Source organism: Haemaphysalis longicornis, unplaced genomic scaffold (assembly GCF_048455015.1).
Source record: "Haemaphysalis longicornis isolate Haplotype H1 unplaced genomic scaffold, Haemaphysalis longicornis Haplotype H1 scaffold_7, whole genome shotgun sequence".
NCBI classification, from domain to species: Eukaryota; Metazoa; Arthropoda; class Arachnida; order Ixodida; family Ixodidae; genus Haemaphysalis; species Haemaphysalis longicornis.
The window spans coordinates 174196870-174219158 of NW_027526422.1; the positions used below are offsets into that span (position 1 = coordinate 174196870).

The window sequence follows — 22289 nt, forward strand, 5'->3', positions numbered from 1 at the left end:
ACGATCACGCTACGACTGATGCCGCCGTACAGTGCTCGCAACATGCTTTGGACACATTCACGGCCCTTCTGATACCCACTGGCATGGACCCAGCAAACAACTAACATCTCTGTGACGTCCCAAAAAGATCGGAACGTATATGTCCCAGCAGTATCTCTATTAGACATCCGTGCAACGTGCAATATTTTTATGAAAATTTTTGGATGTTCAGATAACGTTGCTGGTACCCTAATACGTTCTTTCAACTTTGCTACAGACGTACTCTCGATGTTGCTGCTGCTTTAATTGTGGACGTTATTTAGACAAATTTTGCTGACGTTGTTCAGGTGTTGCTGGTATGTCCGGTTTTTACTTCGTACATGTCTATCGCAGTTTCATTTATTTTAGCTATATCTGCTATACTTCATTTTCAAACTCTCTGCAGGCGTATTGTTCTGAAGTTACCGAGGGGTTTCATATGTGTTTTTTATGGATTTGAACCGAGGGGTTTTGTGGAAGTTTTGTAATTCACCAATATTGCTTTCACGGGAATATAAATGCAGAGGACATAATTAATAAATTAGACTCAACATACGCCTGAACAAAATTTGATGCTCATAGGAGTTACCACCTGCTCCGGTTGCTAGGCGTGCCACAGCTGTTGCTAGGGGCGAGGAGGAGCGCGGAGAGATAACACCTGCGGGCGCACGCCGACGGAGCACGACAACCCCCGACTAAGAAATGCATTCGCATTTACGACGACGACGACGACGAAGGCAGAACCACGAGGCGCGCGCTCACGTGCGCTCGCGATGGAGGAATGCAGGCGCACGCCGGCCAACGGAGCAAGAGAACCCCCGGCTAATAAATGCATTCGCATTTAAAAGTCGATGTCAGAAAGAGGCCATCCACAAACCCGCAGCCGAACAAAAGAAACGCACTAACAATACTATCCCTATTGGAAAACCCAGCGGCGCTAGAGCTCCGCTTCCAGCGAATGCCTGATTATGGGACTACTTAACGCTGAAATACGCCGGAAGCGGAAACGTTGGAGCGCGCCGGACCCTGGGCGCTGCAACACGCCGGACGCGGATACGCGTGGATCCGGCGCGCGCTGGCACGTGACGCAGGAACACGCCGGAGACCACGCCGTCTCCAGCGTATAGCGTGGCCGGTGCTCGCGCTAGGCCTTTTTGCCAATACCAGCCGTGTAATTACAAACACGCAAGGCTGTTTACAAGAAATACAGAATCCCTTCCTTCGGGGAAACCTAAGTAGCGCTACAAAATTGAGCTAGACTCATTTCGGCACTTTTAAGCTGATTTCGCCCTGCTGAATGCATTGTTTCATCATCGCGTTCCGTCAGTAGCGCTCAATCTGTTCATAAAAGCAAATTTATTCCCCCGGATAAGCAAAAATATTAAACGAACATCGACAGTAACCGTTCGAAAATTCGTTCCTTATATTTTTAGGGCCATTAAAACACAATTAAACACATATTTCTTGAACCTCTTTTATTTTAACAGCAAAACGTGATAATTAAAATAGAAAGTCAATCCTTGGCTGCATTCCTTGCCTTGGTGAACCTTGATCCGTTGACAATGCATTCGTACAGCAAGGCCTGGCAGGGTATCCTGTGACGAAAAGCGCACGTCTCCGTGGTTCAGCACTATCACGAAGAGTACGCGCGCACGACACCTGCCCAAGTCATGCAGGGGTCTTTGCAATTTGAGTCGATCGTAGAAGCACATCGCACATATTCCAAATCACGCTGCCTCCGAGAGTCGTCGTATCCACTCGCATAAAAGTGCCAATAATCCCAAGCACCACGGTGTGTCGTTATAGTGGAGTCGTCACTTCGAGATGCTTGGAATCCGGACCACTGTTCGTGCTTCTACCACAGCTTTCGTAGCTTCACATGTTGCTGCTGACACTCCCCGGAGACATAAGATGCACGTTTTTACAAAAAAGTTACGCGTAACTTCAACTAGGCACAGCGCCAATGTGAAATGTGGACGGGCCACTCAGCCACGCAGCCACCTACGAATTTTGACCGAAAGACGAAAAGCAGGGAGGAACGAAGTGCTCCCCGGCCGATCACGAGAGCTGGTTCCGCGCCGTGACCCCGCAACAGCCCTCTCGATTCTCCGTATTGTGGGCTCCCCCGCCCCGCGAGTGCTGTCGCGCGACAGGTTTTAGTCAATGACGGTGGATCCCCGGACTTTCTTCCGAGCGGCCCAGCTGGAGCGAAGGCGGGCGTTTTCTTTCTTTCTACATTTCTTCTTTTTTAACACATCTTGATATTGTAATGGGTTCACTGACGCCATTTCTTTTTTTTTTTTAACACCGGTAGCGGCGACTGGTTAGCTGGTTTTAAAATCTTGTTTTCACTATTTAAGCTTGATTGGACACATGGTTCACGTTAAAATAAACAGGTTGCTCGCAGAACAAATAATACAACAGCACGCAGATGAAGACAATGGGGCTCTAAAAGGTCCAAAAATACATGTCACAATGTGAACTGCAATAATTACACCACGTCCTCAAAAAGCAAGTCTTGCTGGCGCTTTATGCGCCCGTTTTGCCACCGGGCTACCCTTATTGCCTGATTCTTTCATCAAAGGTTGTCCAAGGTACAATATATGCAATTGCAACTCACTCAAACAACCCCAGGAATTTGTGAAGGGCTTTATTTATCCATTAGTTCGGTTAGCGGGCTACGCTTAGATGTTCCAACATTACCGTGATCTGCGATAAGTTGAATTGTTAACTGCAAATTTGTAGCAAAGGTTTTTTCAAACACTACGGGAGTGCTAATGGCAGCAATACAACAAACTTTTATTATGACAAACGCTTGCAATGCAATTGAACGACATGATCGTCGCTCGTACGGAGCATTGTTTCCGCGAAGCGCAGGCTAAAAAAGTGGGATTTTGTGGCACCGCACGGGCCGCAAACGCCAAGTTGCGGAGCACCTGCGTCGATCGCGGGGCTGGAATAACCAGTCGACCACATAACTGGTGCGAAGCATTGCTGTGTACAGCCAAGCAGCGGCGCCGTGAGAACGTACTGACCCGTTCGCCCTATCTGAATCCCAGTCTCCAAATGCAACTTCCCCGTGTTATTCGATGCTTTCCAGCAACCTCCTCGCGTTGATGTCTTCCAGCGCGTCGTTTTCCAGTGCTTTCCGTTCTTTCCGGCGTATTCCATCGCTCTCCTAACGCTGCAAAATGCGGTCCCCGCGTTACTGTCGTCCGGCTCGGCGTTTTCCAGTGTATTCCGTTCTTTCCGGCGTATTCCATCGCTCTCCTAATTCTGGAAAACGCGGGGTTTTCCGACAGGGTAAACGTGAACGCCAGAAGCATACTCAACAAATCAGAAGATTTTGAAAGCCTGCTTCTTGAGCATGCTCCCGACATCGTCGGCATCACTGAAACATGGCTCACCTCCGATATTTTCAACCACGAATTCGCGCCGCCCAATTATTCTGTTGTCCGCAAAGACAGACCCAGCCGGGGCGGGGGCGTAGCCCTGCTTATTAAAAACACAATACCATTCACTCCTCTTCCTGCCATCGCAGACACCGAGGCCGTCTTCACCCGAATTATTTGCAACGACTTCACATATTCACCGGCTGCTTTTACCGACGCGCTCAGTCTGGACCAGACCCATAATAGCACTGCAAACCTTTATGCAAAACTACGTCCAGAACTCACGACTTCTTCTGCTCGGCGACTTCAACCTCCCGGATTTTGATTGGTTGTCCATGCGTTACACATCCCCTTGTTCAAGCGCAATGACAGACCTAATGTAAACTTTATTCTTCATCAAGTGGTACGTCATCCCACGCTCACTCAGGGTACCGCGCACAACATTCTCGACCTAATACTTTTAAGTGATCTCTTTCCTCTGCAGGAAAGCCAAACAGTCGTAATCGATGGCTTCTCCGACCATGATATACCCAAATGTACCTTACCACTTGGCCCTGCTGTTCAAAAAATACATACTCAACGAGAAGTCGTCAATTTCAATATAGCGGACGACGCCATCGTGGCAACCTACCTGGCCCACAAATTCCAAAGCTTCTCTCAAATGGCTTCCGATCCATTAATTATTGTAAACGATCTTTGGCTTCGGTTTCAATCTATCATTGTAAACAGAATAGAAAATTACATTCCTCTGAAAACTCTAAAAATATGAAAACACAACCTGTGGATTACCCGCGATGTAATTCACGCTAAGCGTAAAGTAAAAAGACTACGGCGTACCCTCAAAACAAAGGGTGGCAGCCCTTTGGTAAATAGTAGACTAAAAAGTGCCACAAAAGACTTCAAAACGCCAGTGACTAACGCAAAACAACACTACTTTAACGAAACACTGCCACAATTCATTACAAACAACCCGCAGAGGATTTGGAACTATTTCCGCACACCCCCAACCACAGCTCCAGTGGTATCGTTAGAAGAAAAAACAGCATAGGCTAACCAGTTCAACCACTACTTTCACTCCTTTTTTATACCGATAAAGGCGCGCTCCCGACACTAAGTTCTACCGCGGATCCCCCTATCGATCCACTTAACATAGCGGAGGCCGGTATTTTTAATCTTCTACTCAACCTTGACCACAAAAAAGCAAATGGCCCCGACAATATCCCGAACGAATTTCTGAAACGATACGCGGAGTTGTGTTGCCATTACCTTGGAATTGTGTTCAGTAAATCTCTTGAGACTGCGCAGTTACCAGATGACTGGAAAATAGCCAAAGTTGTACCAATTCACAAATCCGGCGATGACACACCGTGTAATTACCGACCAATTTTCCTCATTAGCATATGTTGCAAAATCATGGAACACATCATACTGAAACACTTAACCACCTTTCTAGAAAACAATAACATTCTTACGCCTCACGAGCACGGCTTCCGAAGGAGCCTATTAACCATCACCCAGTTACCCGAGGTAGTACATGATCTCGCGCTAACGATCAACAACCGCGGTCAAACAGACATAATTCTTTTAGACTTCACAAAAGCATTCGACTGTGTATCCCACGCCAAGTTAATCTCGAAACTGAGGGCCATTATCGGGGAAGGACCTATTACAGCATGGATCACAAGCTTTGTGTCCCAGCGATTGCAATACACTGTTTGCGACAAAGCACCATCCGATACAGTTACCGTCACCTCAGGCGTCCCCGAGGGATCAGTGTTAGGACCTCTGTTATTCCTCATTTTCATTAACGACATCACCTGCAAAGTAGACTGTCACATTAAACTTTTTGCAGACGACTGCATCATATACAAAGAAATTAAGGTCCCGAAAGACCACTGCATTCTGAATAGTTCACTCCAAAAAATTGCCGAATGGTGTAACACGTGGCAAATGTCCATCAACAAAAAAAAAAATCAGTGTGTATGACCATTACAGCGAAAAAGAATCCCTCTAACTTCTCCTACGTTCTTGAAGGAACCGTCCTTACCAAAGTCAATGAGCACAAATATTTAGGTGTCACTCTAACATCAACCCTTCAGTGGGATTCACACATCGACATCATCACTTCAACTGCTCTGCGCAAGTTATTTTTTCTTAGACGCCGCTTGCGACTCGCACCATGGCGTACCAAGCTGCTGGCCTACACCACGTTCGTACTCCCAATTCTCGAGTATGCCAACGTTGTTTGGTTTCCGCACACATTTTCCAACAGAAATAAAATAGAAAGGGTACAAAGAAAAGCCATGAGGTTCATCTAGAACAGGTACACCCGTAACGACTCGCCCACAAACTTGCTACTTCTTGCGGGTCTTTCAACACTATCGGACAGAGCAAAAGTAGCGCGCTTGAAATTCCTACACCAGGTACTCCACCATCGCCTGAAAATAGATGCTTCCAAATATATATCACTCTCGAATTCACGCCTCTCACGCCGCAAACACTCGTACACACTAAAAGAGTACTCTTTCCATAATGATACATTTCCATACTCGCTTTTTCCGCTTGCAGTAAAAGAATGGAACGAACTGGACCCAACTATATCAAATACAGTATGCTTTTCAACTTTCTAGAAATTACTGGATAACGACTCAACCGATCACAATGGCGAACTTTAGACATGTTTAGACCACTTCATATCTGTACTCATTTCCATAGCCACCTGCTTTAAGTACAAAGTGCCTTCCTTTCAAAGTGACATTCCTGTCAATGCCACTTTTGTTTGGTTTTGTTTTCTTTTTGTAAAGCACTTCTGTAGTCCACGCAATGAACTCACTTTGCGGTTTTCTCTACATGTCCTTTGGATATGGTTGCACCCCAGCCCAACCAATAGCGCAGGGCATAAAAACCCGACGTCTCGAGGCCGGCACGGCCTCGAGGCTTCGTGGATGTCGGCGGCACCACTCTAGCGCCTCTTGCATTCTTTCAGCGCGGTTGACCTCTCTGGGGGATCTTCGCTGAGGAACATAGCCCTTGTTCCTACACGGACGGGTGCCTGTCGGCAGGGCTACGCCGAATGATTCAGGCCCCGTGGGGCAACAAAAAGAGGGGCTGCTTCCCCCAGTTCGGTCCCCTTTCGAGGACGGCCGTTCCGGCAAGGTCAAACTTTCTGGTATCCCGTCCCGCATTGTTCAGCGACGGCGCTGCGTCCTTTCTTCTGTCCGCCGACTTCGTTTCTGCGTTCCGGGCGCTCTCCCTTGTCGCGCGGTCTTTGGGGCGGGGATCGGGTAGCCCGTCGTCGTTGGTGGTTATGGACGATTTGCACCCCTCTTTTCTGAATAAGCTGTCTGGCGCCTCGCTTGCTCATGGAACGCCGGGCACCGGCTTCGGCCGTCCAGGGCTCCGACGGTTGATGCCCTCTCGCAGTTAGCCGCCCTCTTTTGCTTACGGCGGCGGACACGGAAAAGATAAACCTTTAGAGTGGTTCTCTTTTCCTTCTTTCTTTTTGTTGGCTCCGCAATTATCCGATTCTGCTCTCTTAGCGTGCATAATCCGGGAAACAAACAGTCGCCGCTCTGGGCATAGGGAGGACACAGCTGAGGCCTTCTGGTCGAGGGGTCGAGCCGAACTAAACTGAGGGTGGCGACCGGTGTGCGTCGTCTTCCTGTGAGCGGAGAGCTCCTGCTTCTACTCGTCACTTGGACATCAAAGAAGGAAGGGGGGGGGGGGGGGGAAGGGAACCGTCGCGTTCGCTTTGAAGCGTAAACTAGATGTCGGGGTGGAGGGAATTTGATGCCTTTCCGAAAATAAACTGTGGTGGTCTACACTACGCAAAGACTTTGCATGTCTATGTCTTTACATTGTTTACATGTATGTTCGTCTGTATTGTTGGCTGTATTCTTGTGTCTACACCATTGTTGTGTCTATAACTGTGTTTTGACCTTCCCCTTATGTAACACCCCGCAAGGGCTCCCTGAGGGAAACCTCAACGTTGACGATGCTGCACTACTCAACGGTTCTGCACGTGAAGTGAAAGTATGAGGTACCCTTTTATTGTACAGTTTATTGTTGTTTTTGCTTGTTGGCCAATGTTAGGCCCATCGCTGTTGTTCCTGCTGAAACTGTATGAATGCCCACCTGCTATGGTCTCGCCCGAGACTGGCAGTATTGAAAATAAATAAATAAAAATAAAATAAATATAATACAAATGTTGATCTGACAAATCCCTGGCGACACTGTTCAGCCCCATATGTGAACAAAAAAATTTCCCCAGGTTTTACCGATGGTAAAAGCTGGAGGAACAGGAGAGCTGGCGGGCTCTCCCCGGTTACTTTCCTCACCGTACGGACATCTTGCCCCGCAACGGCGGAAGAGACGGCAATAGCCCTGGCCCGCATCACCAGGCTGCCACCACACATTATAATCAGTTATTCGAAGATGGCCATTGAAAATTTCATTCGTGGTTGCGTTTCGGCTACAGCACTCAAGATTCTCCAAAATCCCCATACTCAACCACTCGACATATTCTAGAACCCGGCCCACACTGGGGTGGGAGGCAACGAGCCGGCCCACAGAAGCAGCACGAGAACTAAACAGTCGTGCTTTGCTCGCTCCTGCTCTCTAACACAGTGCTCGGTCGGCACAGGATCGTCTTCTCTCGTATCAAGAAGCCACGGAGCATTATCATCTCTCCCGGCGCCGTTTTCCCACTGCCCACACATCCCTCCCCAACGCTCAGAAGCGCCTATGGAAACTCCTTCAGACCAACTCCCTCGCCCGTCGATCCCTCCTCCACAAGACCTACTCGTGTTAGTTCCCTGCGCCCAACGGTCCCCTGAATAGGAGCGTCGATGTGTGTTTCGCCAAAATGGGACATCTTTTGTTCTTTTGCGCCTTAATAGTCAGTAGGAAAATACTACATTCTTAAGCATCATACACGTGTGTTTCACAAATTCTAAAAGGAAAAAGAGCCGATAATGAAGCTAGCGCACTTCCGTGAAAGATCCAACCGTGTGCTGCAGTCCGGATGGTTCGCGAGGCTGAATAAGCTGCTGGGATAGGAAATGGACGTTCTTAGTGTTTTTTTATGAAGTAAGACGTTAGCTTTATGGGTTATATTTTCAATTTAAACTTATACACACGTAATGTCTTGCGATATCAAACATACAACCTGCGCGCTTTTAATTCTGTTGTTTGGATTCGCGCCATTTGCGTATGTTGGGCTACTCGAATTAGCAACCTAAGAGTTAAGTATGTAATTCATCTTTATTTTACTTTAGTCAGCAAAATTTTTTATAAAGAACTGGTTTTATTTAAGGCTCGAGGTTCGCGGCCAACAATGTTGTTTTGTTGGTATCAGAGCCATGAGCGCCGTCTGCTTCATTACACCCGCAATGGCCAAAGTGGGGCATGAATTCCTCCCGTTAAGATAAAAACTACATAAAATACGCACAATGCGTACTAACGCTACAGTTTGAACCGTTGAAAAGTTTATTGTTTTATATGTTGTTTTGAGACCACCAACCACCAAACAACGACGGTGCTATAAAGCCAGATCACATGAGCCAATCCAATCCACTGGTCATGACCTTCGGCATGCATAGAGTGTACTAGAACGATTTGAGTGGGACGAACGGAGCGCTCCACCTGAAGCGGCGCTTGTAGATTGAATAGAGGGCGCAGCGCACGAAGTGGGCTCGCGAGTTCCGCTCGTCCAAGCGCGCGGTATCGCGCGGGCCACGCTTTTTCGTGTGTCCCCCAATTTTTGTGTTACCAGAAATGCTCAAGCCACAGCGGGGTAGAAATCAACATGTCAGAATAAATTAAAAGGCATTTTAGAGGATTTGTGGCGAAAGCATGCCCTGTTATGTTTATCTATTTTTTCAACGAAGTGCTTACGACACGGACCAAAGAACGACAAACGAACGGAGGTGACAGGGACAAGCGCTAGAACACCACTAACCACTATTTTTTTTCGTGTTCCCTCCTCTCTCCGGGCCTAATATGCAATGAATAGAAGAAACATGGGCAGTGCTGCAATAAAATGTGTTTCATCTTTTTAATGACACCGGCGTACTTCACTGGGGCGTCAATGAAGCCAAATAAGAAATTTGGCTATATTTTTATTTTACACTAACTTTCCAGAATGTTCTGTACTTAATAATGATTTTTAAAATGTAGCGGTAGCAACCCTTCGATTGACGCCTATATTGCTGAAGTGTGTGTGCCAGTTAATCAGATGTGAATGCCGCATCAGTCCACTTTTTTTAAACGTATTCCTAGCTGCGGCCTTCGAGTTTACTGTACGCCTGTGAGCGATGTGCAGCTTTTCGCAAACTCTCCGAAACTTGAGTCCGATTGATGATTGATTCAATTCATTCATTACGGGATGTGCACCGAAACCGTATGAGGTGCGCTGTAGTGGAATGCTCCCGAATAATTTTGGCCATGGAGATCTTTAACATGCGCCGAAATCTCGAATACACGGGAGGTTTGGCTTTTCGCCTGCAGAAAATCGGCCGCCGTGGCCGAGGATCGACCCGCGTCCTTTTGTCCAGCAGCAGAACATCTTAGCCTTTGTGCCACCGCGGCGGGTTTGCTCTTATTTGCTCTTAGCAGAACACCGCGAATAGACGCGCTACTTTGTAGATATTCCGAGAATATGCAATAGAGACCAGTCCTGATATTTTATTAGAGCAATTAAGACTCTTATTCGGGCTTTGAATCAGCAAGCTTCTGTCTAGCGTACTCAATTATAGTTTGGAGTGGAGACACAACTAATGATTGAGAAGACTGCTTCGGCGGGATTAAAGGTCAAAAGCACAATATTTCTAGCAAATGTATCCGTCCAGACTCGAAAAACACAAGCCTTTTGCCCAAACATTGGCACTGGACCAAGCCTACCAACTTTTTGATCAGTAACAGCAGCATATCCCGTGCTAAGGAAGAACAGCCGCTCAGCAGAACGAGCGGCTGCTGTTCAACATTTTTGTTCATGGAAATTTAATGTTACGCCACTTTGAAACCAATGCGATCTGTAATGACTCCTCCGAGTGGGGCATCCTCGCTCAAATACTTCTATACATCGGGCATCACAGCGGGCACTACTCGTGCGGGCGATTCTCATTTCTTTACCACCGATAACGTGCGTGCAGTCACGCTGTATGTAGCAGTACTCCAAGTGCATCTCGCACAGCACGCAGATTTGTTTCTTAGCTTGATCCTCGAGCTTCATCTCTCGGAACGCTAAGGTGTGATCAGACAGTTGTGTAGCCAGAGCGGCATCCAGGCGCGCAAGAGTGGCGAAGGCTATAGGCATGGCGAGGACGGTGAAATTAAACAATAAATGCTCATCGCATTTACAACCCTTAACAGGGAGGGATGAACAGCAGTGGTGGTTCCGCGCAGTTCTAAAACAAACGACTGAAAAATACTGCGGGACCTCCGATCTGCGGTCTCCCTATGCCGCCGCTTGGAGTTCGCACAGACACAACCCAATCCACTGCGACCGCAGCGCCGCCACGCCAACTTTCGACAAACTGCGTTTCACGACGAAGCAGGCGCGGAGCCGGCGGCTCGTCCCACTAACTCTTCTAGTACACTCTAGCGTGCAACAAGTGCAACCGTCAGACGCGTGTTGCGCCATTTAGCTTAAACGTGTAACAGGATGTGAGCCTTGAATTTTACTCAAATGCCCACTGTCACTACTGTGAATGAATGAAGACTGTGTGGAGCCGTGTGAGTTGTGTTGTGAACTCAATTCGTCTGCAAGAGCTCAGCGAGTCGAAACCGCGACGAAAGTTGTCACCGATGCAACGCTATTTATTTCGTTGCCGTTGCGACCTTGCTGATCGCCTTCCCCTCGTGAGTACTGTGCATCTCAACGTCATTACTAATGATATATCACGTTTTATTAAATGCAGAGCATTTCAGTAACTCACGATGTCACCCGCGTTGACGTCCGTCGTAGTACGCACCGTCGTTGTCCGCACCCCGCCCCCTACACTATATAAAAAAAATACTACCCGGCGCCTGGTTTCGATCCCTCGACCCAGCTGGCGGAACGCAATGTACGTGGTGCTCTACCCACTGCGCCACAAACCCGACACAGAATGGGAGGCTACGAACGCGCCTTATATCTTGGACCCATTCAAACTACGTCAAGAAGCTGCTGATACAACGCATTCACTACCACCAACTCCCCAAACACTAAACGTTAACGCAATACACCCACCCCCTATGCGACGCATCTACTCGAGTCCCCCTCGCGGGGAGATGGGATCGCCAAAAACAACGCGTTGTGGACTGCGCAGTAAGGTGCCGGCACGTGCGTGAACCGCTCGCGCTGTTCCAGGCAGGGGGCGCGCGAGCTATGCGAAGGCGGGAAATTTGAACTGCTTTGGACAAACCTCCGTTCAGTTCATCAAGAGAGAAGTGAGACAGGGAGGCGAAGAGCATGATGGGTAGTAGCAGTAAGCGGATAACGGTGCCACAGGCCTTTATGGCGAATAACTGCTCTGCATTTACGACAGCTTTCACGTTGAGTGGAACGGCTTTAATTTTTTAGTTTTGCCAGCATATTTGTGAAAAGGCATATAGCTTCTACTTTGTTGCTGGCGTTGTGTGAAACATGCCTTCAAAATAAAGCGGTGGCGTTAGAGACGGGATGGAGCGAGAAGTAGATAAGCACTTGCGAATTGTTTCTTTAGTTTCCGTCCCGTCCTCTCTCTGTTGGCTTTCGCCTTCTCTCAAACCAAACAGCCGAAGTTTAAACTCTTGTGACTATTGCCTCAACAAAAACGGTTGTGGGCGACGCGATCTTCAATGGATTAACAGCGCACGTAGACTAGGACCTAACAAGAAGAGAAGATAGGACAAAGCGCTGAATTGTAACTGAGTTTTATTCAGACAAGAAAGACATAAACCGGGACACATCCGATAGGAATGGCAACACCACCTGACGTAAACATCATCTCGCGCACTGCCAGCTATACCAGTTGCTCCTACTGGCTCCGCAATGCTGATTTGCCTCAGTGGCCTAGCTGTGCGGATGTTTTGTCCATATTCTTTAGCGCAGCCTCGTTTCCCAGTCGTGCGTAAAGGCACAACGCCTTAGAAGTGTCTTCGGAATTTGTGTTCGAAGCATCGGAGGCGCCTTTTGTACAGTCAGGAAAAAAGCAGAACGAGAGATTGTTCACCAGAACGGGGAAACCCTGTTGTGCGGCAGTGATGTAATGAACAAGAGTGGCAAGCATTTCAATTTTTACATCCTGTGTGTATATAGTTCTGCGATTTGGGCGGAGAAACTGTAGAATGACAAAATTGGTGCAGTGGTACTTAGCACGCAAAGGAACGGAAGCGCCCAACCACTAAGCGCGCAATGGAACGAAAGATGATGGGTATAACATTATGCGACAAGAAGAAAACGGAGTGGATCAGGGAGCGAACGCGTGTTAAGGACATATTAGTAGAAATTAAGAAGAAGTAATGGACGTGGGCAGGGCATGTAATGCGAAGGAAAGATAACCGTTGGTCATTAAGTGCAACAGAGTGGATCCCTAGAGATGGCAAGCGTGACGGGTCGGCAGAAATTAAGTTAGATGAGCAGATGAGACCGAGAATTTCCGGGAAGAATTGATCACAGCGCAGGACCGGGGTAATTGACGATCTATGGGAGAGGCCTTTGCCTTGCAGTGGGCGTAGATTGGCTGGTGATGATGAGGACTCACTTTCAGTCCTTCAGCATTTTAAGCATAAGCAGCCTAAAAGAATGCAGTAGTGACATTTCGATTTTTAGCACACCGTTCTGCTGAATATAGCAACCTTGTTTTCCCACAAGTTGGTGTCTCTTTTAGTCTAGCGCTGAACTGAACATGCAACACCAAACTCGTAACAAGACTGACTGTCAACATTTACTTGGGATGACCTACCCCGAATAGCATGCTATACAGTCAATTCATCCCACCTATGCAACAAACAAAGCCTGCTGTATGCCGTAAAAATGAGCCAGTATCAATTGCAGATCGCGTGTATCATGTTTTACTTCACGTGCGTCTTGCTTGCGTCCTGAGTATTCCGTCTGCCAGTCATGTTGCCTAAATGCCACCCAAGTCCTTATATTTTGCATGTGCTTCATTGCTGAGACAAAGATTTCTTAACTTGTTTTCCCCATGTAGGTCCTGGTGCAAGCCAGTGCCGTCTCATGCCCCACCCTGCACTGCATTGTAGAAATTGTGCGGTAGGTGTCTTTATGTGGCCTCATTAACTGTGCATTTATGCAAAGTTGAATTGCAAAAATTTTCAGCTTGCTTGGGATCAGGGTATAGTAGGTGCAGTAGTAGCCAAAGTTAGTGGGGGGATCTATTTGGTTTCAGTCCCACCCGGTTTTTAAGCAATGCCGCAGCCACCACCGCCACATTGCCGTTACGTTTAAACGCAACGTCCACTGAAAAAACATAATCAAAGCGCACTTAATTTAATGAAAGCGTGCGTAAACAACTGACTACAATCGTATTCTAACCTCGGCAATTCGAATACAGTAGCCACTGCAAATTTGACGTAGAGTTTAAATTAAGGGAAGGCTATGTTTGAAAGTGACTGTGCAGTAAAAATTTCTTGCACTACTTTGATGCTTCCTGCTGTGCACCGTATACTTCAACTAAAAATGTAGGTCTAAGAGGACAAGCGAACAGGAGAACAGGACGAGTTTTTCAGTGATGTGCATTTTGAAGGTTTAGTTATGCATATATACAAACGCCTACCTCGTCATCCTGCTGCAGTATGTATACGCCCATAGCAGTGACGCTGTCCGGGTTTGTGCATGTTTCCTTTTGCAACATTTTGTGGACATGGCTTCATCCGTGTATGTATTGTCACTTCAATCAACCAAGTTGTTAGGATAGACAGAGAAAATATTTTGCAAGTTCAGATGGAACCGGTAGCTGGGCTAAAATGTGCTCAGAGCCCCCATTCACGAAATATAGTTCTTATATATAGTGGTACCTCACATTAGCAGTCATAGTTAGTTTTAAGGTTGCCTTGGTAGTGCCGATGCTGACATTAAATTATATACACTCCACTCTCTTCCTGTCCGTTAATGTTACACCCATCATCTAGCCTTCTATTGCCTGCTCAGTCGTCCTTAATTTAAGTTAAACCCTTTTAGTGAGCCTGGAAGTTTCTGCCCCGTAGGTGAGTACCGGTAAGATGCAGCTTCCATACACCGTCTTTTTCAGGGACAATGTAAGCGGCCATTCTGTATTATACCACTCTTCAAAATCGGTATTAACAACATAGCTTTTCCTGTACCCATGCCTAGATTGATGAACTGGCTTGCAAGGGAGGTGCTACTGCAACAGTCTGAACAAGGCGCCTGCTCAAGCTACTGTTGGCGGTCAACTTGGCGCAGGAGTTCTCCTGGTTTTCGAAAAAGAGAAGCACGCTTTTTTCCACCTGCGAGTGGCATCCGGCGTTGTATGTAACTAGATATCTTTGTGTTGTTACAGACATCAAATTCTTTCACCGGACAATGTAAAGGGCCCAGATTTTTATTGTCAGTCGCATCCTGTGCAAATATGAGCTTTGTCGACAACCTGCGGCTTCTTATTTTTTATTGCTATTAGAGGTATTAAATTTCTTTCAGCCTTCGGAACAGAAAATTTTTATTCACTTTCCAACCAATCCGGTCTGCAACTATTTTAGCAGTTTCTCGCACCACAACGAAGAACGCAAACTGTTCAAGAATCCCTACCATAACTGATGATGGAGGCAGGCACTATTAAACCACCATTGAATCATTTTCGTGCTTCCATGCGTTTTTATTTTGTGTTATTGTTCTTTGAGCGTATCACTTGGTGTGAATCACGTAGTCGTGCAATCTGATTGTTGTAACTATTATTCAAACATTTCCGTGTTCCCCGTTTTGTTGTTTCCAAATCGTATCACTTTGTGTGAAATGTTGAAATAGTGTAACTTTGTATAGTTTTCCTAACCAGAATTCAATAAGTTGTTTCTAAAGTTTTTTGTTTGATTCTTGTCCTGCCATTTCACAAAGTGCAAATCATTTCATCACGTAAATTTCTACTGCTCTTGTAACCGCCGTACAGTCATTTCTGTATACACACCTTTTGTTTAAAAATGTAAGAAACAGCGCGAAGGACAGGACGTAGATTAGACGACAAACACGCGGCGCTGTGTTTGTCGTCTAATCTACGTCCTGTCCTTCGCGCTGTTTCTTACATTTTTAAACATGCACCAACCAGCCCACTTGCTCCCCGTTCTAACCCACCTTTTGTAGTGTTGATAACCATTTCCCTAGATGTTGGTTTGTTCAAAGTAGCTTGAATTTGTATGGCACGCACGACCACCACTCAACACCACGTCTGTATTTTCAAGGTGCTTTTGTTTTATTGTTCCCCAAACTTCTCACTAGATGTGAACTGTTTAGTTTCGTAAATTTGCTTTGTTTTTGCGACCACCATTCAATCATTACTTTGTTTCTACACTTTTCTTGCGTTGTTTTCCACCCATTTCTCTTAATTTGGGATATTTGAAGTTGCATAACTATCTTGCGCTTGTACCCTGGGTTTACATGTTTGCTTTTTTTCCTATTTTTTGTCAACCTTTCGGATTTGTGTGACCTAATTATAGTCATGAATACTTGTAATTATACTATGCGTACCCTGTGGGCCAGGGCAGATAGGTATCAAAATTAAAGTGGTTGTGTTGCGAAAGCATTTTACGTAATTTGGAAGTCGATATAAACTGTTTTACCTGAACTATTTTGTGTTTTATGTGTACTTTGAAAGCTTTCTTACTACCCAGCTGCACTTACAGCTGGGTTGGCAAGAATGTGAGTTTAATTAGTTTAATTTTTGAATTGTTTCTCTGGTAGTTTATTTTCAGAAGGCCTGTACAGCTGTGTTTATTTTCAGAAGGCCTGTACAGCCTGTACAGTGTCAAGGGTGTTTGTGCTGATGAGGTCTTGTTTGCTGTTTCTTACGGCCACTTGTTTCCGATGCGACATTTCTTGTTTACAACTGTGCTTCGGGTGCTTCTGCAAGAGTTTGTGGTCAGCTTGGCACTTCACATATGAGATTCCATGCAGTATGCAGCACTTCAAAAATGGAAACACATTATTTAGAAACCAGGTGCCAAGTAGCAGCAAACAGTGCTGAATAGCTAGCAAGACATGTATTTGTAGTATAAAAGCCCACAACAGGTATGCATCCTTGAAAAGGGGGCTGGCCAAAGTCCCAAGTAATGTATAAAAAATGTAAATTTTAAATACACGTTCATCTCAAAATCATACTAACGTACACTAGTCATGAATATAACGAACTAATATTTGTGCCAAAGATAGAAAAACAATGTAGACAGACATCTATATGCGTCTTGCATGCGTACCACTACAATATTCATAAGATGTACCACTAAGAAAACGTCCCGTAAATAGCATATAAAAGTACCATGAGACGTCTATTGTACGTTATCCTTCGTGTGATTTGGATAATTTTTTTTCAGTTGTAGGAACGTTGAACAGATGTAACTTCGAACCCAACGGTACGTCTCCTAGACATCTGCAATGTCGATTGCTGACGTCTCCAGGATATCTGCACCACGTAACTTGGTTTGCTGGGAGGTGTCAGCAACAAAAAGAAATTACTTAGCTGTGTGCGGAAAATCCACTAATCGCGATTGTATTCATTGAACTATCGAAGGGCAACCCCCCCAGCCAGCTTCAGACGGTTGGATCCGCATACTGGGTGTACAGTTCAATGAAAACGGGGGAGCTCAGAGTGTCTGAGACAGCTCAGACCACTATGGCGAAGTCTCCCACACAATACGTCGCATCTCTGGCACTTTCAGCAGTGCTTGCCAAGATATCGCTTGACACCCTGCAGAGGCAGTGCTGGTATTTAAAGCGGTCTACGGCAACATGTGTTATGATCTCACGAAGCAGCAACTTCACCAGCAAGATGTCTCGTATTGGGAGGCGCTGAGGGCTATTCCTGGCCTGCCCCGTCACACTGGCGTCGAATAGCTTAACCGTTATGCTGGTTTGCCCACGCTTGGGGATACCATCTCTTCGTGCATAGCAGGCGCCAAGGATCGCTGCCACTTGACACTGCAGGGATGCCGCCTGCTACGCCAGGATGGTGAGCAACTACTAGATGAGCCACCCATCTATCCGAAAGTTCACCAACGGGAGGTCGTGCTGATTACAGAACGGAGACCACCACCCAGGAAACTGCTGGTGCTACAGATGCGGCGCAGCGTGTCACACTGGTGTGAGCCACCGCAGCCACTGACGCAGCAGATCCGCGGACAGTACACATTTATGTGGATGCCTCCAGGTAATGTCGCACGGTTGCTGCGGTGCTTGCAGCTGTAGCTCCAGACAGGAATGAACGCAGAGTTATAGCACGCACCTTGAGCTGCGCGCTATTCAACAAGGCCTACCCCTAGCACGTTCCGTTCTGCTGGCATGCATTCAGCACACGTACCAGTGTGGGCACAATTTCAGAAACTGTGCCGAGGTCTTACAATCTCTTAATAAAATTTTATGGAAACGCTCCGCAGCACACTGCACGAAGCGATCATGCAGCTCTCTGCACAACACCTTTCACACACCCGTAACAGTGCGGTGTATCCCTGGCCATTGAGAGCATAGGTAAGGAAAGCGACCACAGGCTGGTGAGTATGGCATTTTCGCCGTGCCACCGTGAGCTCGATGAGAGCATTGCCAGAGTAGCGCACTTCGGTCCTGACTAGGAGCGCCAGGATATAGACATGCCCGGCGCCTTCACCACCACTCATCGGTTCATCAGAACCCGCATTCTCTGCCTCGGGGTTTATCTGGCGGTGCGCAGGTTTTTCTCAACCGAGCCCGTTCCGGCTTCGCCATACCTTAACCACCAACATCGGCGCAAGGTGGTGGGTCGGCACATTCACTTGGAACCCGCGGCAACGACCCCCAAAAAGCCAACAACATATCCCTTGCAGGTGGTCCGACGGCAACCTGGGCGGGAAACTCCCCTTCCGTAGACCTCGCAGGCCTTCAACAGACCTGCTCTGCATCCAGTTCCTTCCCTTCTCCCTTGAACCCCGTGTGCTCTGCTACGCAAGCCATGGCACATTTAAACCTGACCTTCCGCACCTCATCTGGTCAGGCCTTTTTTTAGTTGTAGCAACGTTGAACATATGTAACTTCGAACCCAACGGTACGTCTCCTGGACATACCGAAATCGCGCCTTGCCGAAATCGGGCCTTGCCGAAATCGCTCCCAAAACCAACCGGCTTGGATTCACTCAGCACTCTGAAACTTTGTCTGTGCAGTCCCCCTTGGCTGGTAATTATTACCGTCCGCCTTGTCCTCCCCTTTCCCCTGCGGCTTCGGGCCATCCTCGGTGAGAAACGAGGCACCAGGACCACGTAATTACACCTTTACTTGCTTTCACCGACCACCCTACCCGATCAGGCCTAGTGTCGAGAGCCCGTGGGTACTGAATGTAACACAAATTATAGCCCGTTACAAGCAGCTTCTGCTTGTGCTTGACAATTACTTAAGCGGATAGAGAACGTTCAACAAACTATAAAACGATGTTTATTTTGAACCGGTTTTGTGCATGATACACTTATCTTTTTACGGGTTTCTCGTAGCACGAGTCATTGGAAAACCAGTGTTCCAGTGTTTGATTACTACAGTGACTGCACGAGAATATGACGATGACGATAGGTGACAATGACAGCCCTAGTATCTAAAGAGCTTAGCCCCTTAAAGTTTTCTGGCCCACTACATCACGTATTGTAGAAAACGTTTTGCGTGTATGGTGACCTGGCTATCTGACCGCGCTATCTGATCGTGAACCTCAATTTCTTTTGCTAACACCAGGCAGGCCGACTTAAAACGGTTGCCGTCCAGCATTCATAAGTTATGCTCTATGTAAAAATCGCCCCCATTGAATGTTTTGGCATACGAGCAGTCTCCCTTGCACAAGCCTTCTTCGACAGTTCATCAGTCCCATGGACAACGTCATTCGCTTTGAATATCCTGGATGTAAACCGCTTCTATCCAAGCCTCGGCTCCAGTGCGAATAGAGGAGAACCAAGAAAATTATTTCTACTGCTTTAAATACCACAATGAAGAACATTTGTGCATGCCAGTTAAGCTGGCTACCTCATCATTCTGTGGTTCTGCCACCTCGATTTCTTTTTCTGATCTTGGGAGAGCCGACTTAACATGGTGGCATCCTACCATTCTTACGTTATGCTGGGTGAGTGAATTTTATCCATAAAAAAATTCTGGATGTGTGCTGTGTCTCTCGCTCAATCCCCCTTCTCAATCCGCCAGCCGCAAGTTGAATATCAAATGTTTAATGCCTAATGTTACCAGCAAGCATTCAAGCCTCACATTTACTGGCCCCTCCAGCACTACGAACAAAATTATTTGTATTCACTACACACAATACAGAATATGCTGGAATGTACTGGCTGTCTGGTCATACAGTGCTGCTGCCACCCCTAGCTGTTTTGGTGATACAGAAAGAGTCGTCTCCAACGGTTGCAGTCGGTACATTACAAATGGTGGCGTGTGTGTAGATTGGATCCATGAACTGATTCTTCATACGTCGTGCGCTGCTGAGCAACCCCGATTCAGCAGTCCATCAGCCTATTTGTGAATCCACTTTTGTGAGAATTCAAATAACATTGCATATTTGGCAGCGATGTTTTGCTTTTTTAGGATACTCACTGTGCTGTTTACTTTTACATTTTTTTGACAAACTCCCCCGCTGTAATGCCTTTGGCTGTGAGGGGTAGAATAAACAAATATAATTTTTCGCGGAGAAGACGTGGAGACCATTCGAGCGCAGCAACATGGTCCCAAGCTTGCACGAAGATGTGGTGTGGGGCGCGCATCCTGCGTGAGCAATCTGATGGCCGCCTTGTAAAAATTGCAAAACAGATCGTTCCGATTTAACATTTTTTGTATCGCCATCTCCCCGCCACCCTATATCCGAGTAAATATTCGGGCTGTGCGACTTTCGTGCTGAAGTAGGCAAGCGCAGCTCTAACGAATTAACCTAAATTAAAATCCGCATTGCTGCGCCTCCTACGGTCACCGATGTTCCTCTGGAGGTTAGCCGAACATAATCGCCGAGACGGAACGTTCACGTCGGAGGCTAAACATTAGAATTTATTTTAAACATTTTAGCACAGTGTAAGAAATTTTTGCTTTCAGTAACACCACGAAGTAGAGATGGCAATCCCGTATTTCCAGAGAGGTATTTATGGGAACAAATCACGTCGCGGATCCTTTACTTTTCTTCCTTCTTCTGAGTCTTTGTGGACGCACTTTCCGGTCGTCATTGCACCAGAATCTTTATTTTCTACGCAGACACAGTAGATGCTACTGCAGTGTTGGCCAAGAAAATCACCCGGGGTACACTGAAAAAACAAGAGAGACTTTGCTTTCATTATTTAAACACAAAATATTTGCGGGCTTTTGAATATCAACAGTCTTCAAATTGAACCATTTATAAAGAAAGCGTTTTCGGTGGCTACTTCATGAGGTATTATTTTATTAATAAAAAATATAGGAGCGAAAAAAGTGCAACGTCTTACGACCACTGCAGGGGTGATGCTGATTGACGTTTCTCGGTAGCCTTAGAAAAGATCTTACCGATAAACAAGTACCAAAGACCATGCTTGAAAACGAAATGGGGAAAGTGAAAATGACGATAAAAAAGGGCGAAGTTTCAAAACGTTTTGTTCGCATAATAGAGACTAAATGAGCACGTTCCTATTATCTACATTTCTACAGGTAAAATTATCATCTAGAATAATGTCCTCAAACACCCAATGACAATTATTCGAAATATTAAAAGTATTCAATGTTTATGCTGTTTCTCATTTGTGTGTTTTAAATGCATCCTTGTCGGTAAACTACGCGTTTTCTGCCTCTAAGGGAGCTATGGTTTACCCTGGAGCAAACGCAAAGCGCTGAAAAAAAAACTCTGTGAAAGCACTGAATAACATAGGGGCGTGGCCTGTTGGAACGGGCCTCCGTCAATGGAACACGGTTTAGCACGTGTTCCCGCATTAGTAAACTCTCAAGGCGCCGCTGGTGCACCGGAGACGAGAATGCATCGCGCATGCGCTGTATTAGAGCGCCGAGGCTTACGCTGTACCACAGCAGCGCGGTCGAATCGGTGTATTCCAGCGGCCTGATCCATGGAGATGCTCCGACACTTTTAGTGTTCGCAGCCCTAACTATCGTAAAAAATGCAAAATTTCAGCGTGCCCTGCACAAAAATATGATGCACCCGAGGGAAGATAATCTCGTTCAATTGCATTGAAAATATCTGTCGTGAAGGCGGTTTGCTCTGTTGCTGCTCTAGCATTACGGTCGCGGTTGAAAAACCGTCGCTACAGATTTAAAATTAAGACCGCAACTTAGCACAAATCACGCTTATGTTACAACACGTGAGCGTAATATAATATCCGAACAAGTAAATATAAAATAATTTTATAAATTCTGACCGTTGTTTGATGGCTCCCAGTTGCATATATCGTGCTAGGAGCAATCAAGGATAAGCAAATGTGACAATAAGTGTAACCCGTGGAAAAAAACCGCGAATAGGAACCACCGAGGCGTGCTTTTTGAACACGCCTTGTAGTTAGTGCAGTCAACATTTCGCCGTGCATTTTGGGGCTGCTTTGAGCGCCCCACCATCTCGTTGTGTGTGCTGTTTTTTTGTAGTCACAACGCTTTTATTTTTACCCGGATCATGTGACTAATCAAGCGAAATAGCGGGAACTCAGTCAATAAAAAAAGTTAACAGGTTCCGCTAAACGTTTAGGAAAAAAATATGCCGCCAGTGA

General features: G+C 46.5%; 1 long non-coding RNA gene across 1 annotated transcript in view; it reads right to left on the reverse strand.

Moving 5' to 3' along the window:
- Positions 1 to 20627: 20627 nt before the first annotated feature.
- The window catches only part of LOC144145540 (uncharacterized), a 90942-nt gene continuing 89280 nt past the window's right edge, over positions 20628 to 22289 (reverse strand). The window contains exon 3 of the long non-coding RNA XR_013317521.1: positions 20628 to 20852. This is a non-coding gene — a long non-coding RNA (uncharacterized LOC144145540). The remainder of the gene's footprint in view (positions 20853 to 22289) is intronic.